Source organism: Trachemys scripta, chromosome 2 (assembly GCF_013100865.1).
Source record: "Trachemys scripta elegans isolate TJP31775 chromosome 2, CAS_Tse_1.0, whole genome shotgun sequence".
NCBI classification, from domain to species: domain Eukaryota; kingdom Metazoa; phylum Chordata; order Testudines; family Emydidae; genus Trachemys; species Trachemys scripta.
The window spans coordinates 222,608,207-222,614,206 of record NC_048299.1 but is presented as its reverse complement, the minus strand read 5'-3'; positions in this window follow the sequence as shown (position 1 = coordinate 222,614,206).

The window sequence follows — 6,000 nt, the reverse complement described above, 5'->3', positions numbered from 1 at the left end:
TCAAACTACATTAATCTTTCACAGAGGTTCATTGACTGGGAAGATGCCTTAGATACAAAATAAAGATACTGTGGCCGCATTTCAGATTATTTCTAAGCATTTTCCCGGGGTCTGTCTCCTTCAGAAACATGTACATTAATTTCTCTCTTATATATTTAAACCTAACCAATGGGAAAAATGCAATAAATTATAATATCCCTACAACCATATTAGTAAAAATTTTACATCTACATTTGCTGTAGAGAAATCCCCTCTTGGCCATGGTATCATTAAATATAATATGTAATGGTAGGCAATGTAATAATATACTTCTTATTTTCATTCCATAGGGATGACCATGCATAATTCATTTGTCGCTTTGCTTTCCTCAGCTATACTGAGTTACAGCCATTCCTGACGTGAAAAAGGGTTTTACTCTGGCAACAGTCAAACATTCTCTCTCATATTCTCCTTTCAACATCCCAGTATAAGGAGAAAACACAAATGGAGATTCAAATTTTCAGAAGTGTCCAGTCATTTAGGGTGCCTAGATTCCTAAACACCCAATTGTAGATACCTAGGGATTTTGAAAGGCAGTGTGGTTTGGAGCATTGGGGAACAATTAAACAACTGGGCCCTGAATAACTCATAACTGAATAAGCACCTTTAGAAATGCAGGCAAAATTGCTGGCCAGGCTTTCGTGGGGTAACTGAAGAATGATTTAGTAATATAGGTAAGCTTTGAGCAAAAAGTTCCCTGAAAACCCATGTCTGGAAAAGATAAGAATATGCTGACATTAGGTAATGGTGTTTTTAATAACCTTTTTATTCAAATAAGGAAAATAAAAGTTATATTAAATAATTTAGGATGATACACTTGTACTGAACTATAATATTTAAAAAATGGCTGAATGGTAAAAATAGAGGCTAAATATTAGTTTAATGTTAATATTTTGTGAAAATATATGTTGAATGGTAAAAGAATAGATGATGTAATATTAATGATTTATAATAACATAGAATGGAGAATGAAAAATTATTACACTTTGGGAAAATGTATAACTGGGTCTGTGAAAAGATAGATGGTGTAGAAGGACATATTAATGTACAAAAACAACCCAAGTGAACAAGGGCCAAAGTTGGAGAACAGTGGTCCAGAAACTGAGATGACCATCACGAAGTAGCATGCTTTCTGGTATCCCAGAACTCGGTAACTTGGGCCCTACTTGTTCCAACTTATCTGTCTTATTGCCTGTCATATGTATCTGATCAGAAACTATAAATGACAAAGATTCTGTCTAAACATTTATAAATAAAGTTGAAAATTGATTTAGCCTAAATTGGGTGGACTTGTACTTCAGTTTCCCAGCTTACTGAAGGAATGAGCATAGTATAGGGAGTCAGAAGAGTCATTCATAGATTCCAAGGCTAGAGAGGACTGTTGTGAACATCTAGTCTGACTCCCCTGTATAACACAAGGCATAGAACATCCCCAAAGTAATTCCTAGAACATGTCTTTTGAAAAAATATTCAAGCTTTATTTAAACATTGTCAGTGATAACCATCACGACCTTTGGTAAATTGTTCCAATGGTTAACTACACTCACTGTTAAAAAATGTATGCTATATTTGCCATCTGAATTTGTCTAGCAGCAACTTCCAGCGATTAGATTGTGTTATACCTTTCTCTGATAGATTGAAGGGCCAATTATCAAATATTTGTTCCCCAGGTAGGTACTTATAGACTATAATTGAGTCACCTCTTAACCTTTTCTGTAAGCTAAATAGATTGAATTCTTTGAGTCTATAAGGGATGTCTTCTAATCCTTTAATCATTTTCATAGCTCTTCTCTGAACCCTCTCCAATTAATCAATATCCTTCTTGAATTGTGGGCACCAGAATCGGACACAGAATGCCAGCAGCTGTTGCACCAGTGCCAAATACAGAGGTAAAATAACCTCTCTACTCCTAGTCGCGATTCCCCTGTTAATGCATCCAAGGATCGCATTAGGCCTTTTGGCCACCATGCCCCGCTGGGAGCTCACGTTCAGCTGATTACCTACCATGACTCCCAAATCTTTTTCAGAGTCACTGCTTCCCAGGATAGAGTCCCCCATCCTGTAAGTATGGCCTACATTCTCTGTTCCTAGATATACACACTTACATTTAGCCATAAATAAAACACATTATTTGCTTGTACTCAGCTTACCAAGCAATCCAAATCTCTCTATCAGTGACCTGTCAGCTTCATTATTTGCCACTCTCCTGATTTTTGTGTCCTCTGAAAACTTTATCAGTGATGATTTTATGTTTTCTTCCAGGTCATTGATAAAAATATTAAATAGCTCAGGACCAAGAACAGCTGCTTGTGGGAATCTATTAGAAACACATGTATTTGATGAGTCCCCATTTACAATTACATTTTGAGAACTTCCATTGTTTGCAGTGTAATTGTAGCCATGTTGGTCCCAGGATATTAGAGAGACAAGGTGAGTGAGGTAATATCTTTTGTTGGATCAACTTCTGTTGGTGAAAGAGACAAGCTTCAACAAAAGAGCTTATCTCTTTCACCAACAAAAGTTGGTCCAATAAAATATATTACTTCACCCGCCTTATCTTTCTAATTATGAGACATATCAGTTAGCCAGCTTTTACTCCATGTAATGTGTGCCATGATAATGTTATATCTTTCTCGTTTTTTTTTTAATCAAAAGGTGTGGTACCAAGTCAAAAGCCTTACACAAGTCTAAGCACATTATATCAGCACTATTACCTTTTATTACCTACATTTTTAATCTCATTTAAGAAATGAGATATCAAATTAGTTTTTCAGGCTCTATTTTGCATAAATCCATGTTGATAGGCATTAATTATATCATCCTTCTTTAATTCTCTATTAATCAAGTCCTATATCAGCCACTCCATCAACTTGCTCCGGATCAAAGACAGACTGACAGGTCTATAATTATTCAGGTGATCCCATTTACTCTTTTTAAATGTTGACACAACATTAGCTTTCTTGCAGTCTTCTGGAACATCCCATTAACAGTCCAGCATGTTCCTCAGCCAGTTCTTTTAAAACTCTTGGATGTAAGTTATCCATACCTGCTGATTTTAGAAATGCCTAACTTTAGTAACTGCTGTTTAACATCCTCCTGATATACTAATGAAACGTGAAGAGTGTTATCATATGAAAAGACTACATCTGTTTTCCCAAATACTGAACAGAAATACTTATTAAACACTTCTGCCTTTTCTGCATTATTACTGATAATTCTATGATATCCATGTAGTGATGGGCCAATACCATTGTTAGGATTCTTTTTGTTCCTAATATACTTAAAAAATCCTCCTTATAGTCCTTAACTTTGCTAGCTATAGATGTCTCCTTGTGTCCCTTTGCTTCCCTTATTAGTGTTCTGCAATTCCTAGCTTCTGATTTATATTCATTACTATCAATCACCTCTTTCTTCCATTTGTTAATATTTTTTATAGTTGCCTTCACTTTTCCTCTAGCCAGGTCGGGTGTTTTTAGCCTTCTTCCTTGATTGTGGGATTATGGTCTCTAATAAAGTGTTCTTAAACAATTCCTAATTATCATTCACATTTTTCTGATTAAATTCTTCCTAGATGATTTGGCTTATAATTATTTTCAGCTTTGTGAAACTGGCCTTTTAAAAGTGGATATATTACTGGTCTGAACTTCCTTCTGATTGCTCGTTATAAGTGTGATCAAGTCATGATCACATGTACCTAAGCTACCATTAATTTTTACTTCTGCGATCAAGTCCTCTTTATCTGTCAAGACAAGGCCTAAAATAGAATTCTCCCATGTTGGATGCAACACTTCTTGAGTTAAGAAATTGTCATCTATAACATTTAGAATTTCCAAGATGTTTCAGTACTGGCAGCATGAGACCTCTAGCATATGTCGCTCGTATTGAAGTTCCCCATGATTATAGAGCTTTTTTCCTACCCATTATATATAGGTGTGTAAGGAGCCTGTCATTCTGTTCCCTAGTGTGATTTGGTGGTCTGTTGCAGACAGTAATTAATACCCCATCTTGTGCTTTATCTGTTAAAACATTGATTTATAAGCATTCAAGATCACTTTTTTTTTGAGTTTTCAGTGACTTGGAAACAGGTAATGCCATTTTTGACATACTCCCCCTCCCCGTTTGTCAACTTTTTTCCTAAATAGGTTATAATAATTGATTTCAGTATAACCATTGGTTTCAGTAATACCAACTAGATTAAATTTTCCTCCTGTTTGTTACCGAGACTCCTAGGAGGTCCTGGGTTCTAACCCTGGCTCTTTCCCGATTCACTCTGTGGTCTTGAGCACATCCCTTCACCTTTTGTCTCATTTCCCTTCTATAAAATGGGAATAAAAATATTTCCAGACCCTCTCACAAAGGTGTGTGAGCATCACTTAGTTATTATCTGAACAGTGCTTTGAACATATAAAGTGTTATGAAAATGTAAAGTAAGATTTTTCACAAGTCCAGTTGACCTCACTGGGAGTGGCGAGTACTCACCCCTTCTGACAAACATATCCTAGACGCCTCAAGTTTGGGTATCCAAAAACTGAGGCACCCAAAATTGGGTCTAAATTTTCCCACCCAAGTGACTTGCCCAGAGTCATGCAGGAGGTTGTGTTGCAGCCAATGAGTAATAGATTCTGTTCTTCTGACTTGCTGTCCTGTGCTATAAATACAAAACTCGTTTTCCTCCCTATATACATATCATTTGTTTTGCCATATATTATCCAGAACTCTTTTTTTCAATGAAGTTTTGACATTCAAACTTGTCTCAGTGACTTCAGAGGTCAGAATCCATCCTAATGCTGCTTGATGATCCGGCTGTGAGCAGCAGCCTGGACTTGACATCAGCACCTGCTCTTCAAAAATGGAAGATCTGGGTGCTACAATGGTGGAACTGCCCCTTAGATGGTCTATAGAAACCCACCCTCAGTGTTGAATAAAAGTTAATGCACTTTTTTCTACTGTCAGTTTTAAAGTGCCTGCTTGAGCTCTGATCAGCTGATGGTCTGCTGTCACTTAGTTCATGTTGGAGCAAGAACTTAGTGCATGGCAAGAGCTAGCACAGTGTTGGTGCTATAGAAATACAAATTCTGGGATATTTCACTACAAGGCAACATTGGGAATCGGATGAAGGAAATTAACAAAAAGGCAAGAGAATGTAAGTATTTTCTGGAATGCCAGCCCATGTTTGGGTATTTGACTGCTCCTAATACAGCTGAGTCACTTTTTCTTACAGCATTTTTCACCTATGAGGCTCACTCCTGACATTTTACTGGTAAAGAATATCCCTGCCCACACTCTATATCGTCAGCTGTATTTGATGCAACAATGATTAATAAGCTAGTGGGTGATAAGTAAATATTTAACAATATTGTTCTTCGCTTTGCCTTGCATGTAAAAGAGATACATTCGCAGAATATTTGTCTTCCTTAGGTTTGCCATCTCCCTTTGTGTCTTTTCACTTTTGACTTATGGGAGATATGCCCATATGCTCTATATAATAGGGTGATTAGTGAGTTTTTATCATTCACTTATTGCACATTGTTTTTGTGTCAGCTTGAGCTAAAAAACCCTCCTGATGTTTACCCTAAACCTGTCTCTCATCAATTTCCAATTATGGCCACGTGTATGCCAAAATTTTCAAGTGCTTTCTAATTTTGGCTGCCTGTTTTTAGACAGCTTGGGAATGATTTTCAAAGATGCTGAGTGATCACATTTCCTACTGAGGCACCCAAAATTAGAAAGCAATTTAAAAAATGTTGCTCGTGACAACCTCTTCCTGATGAGTCAAATGCAGCGTCTCTTAGATGCTTATTTGACCTCCTTTTGATTTTGAAATACTATAATGATGCACTGCACACACTTAGATACCTTATCTCAGAGCCAAACCTATTCCACTGCTGAAATTCTTGCTCCCTAAATGAGCCTCGTTGCCCTTTGATATACTTGCTTTTAAACCTGAATGTCTGTCTTCAG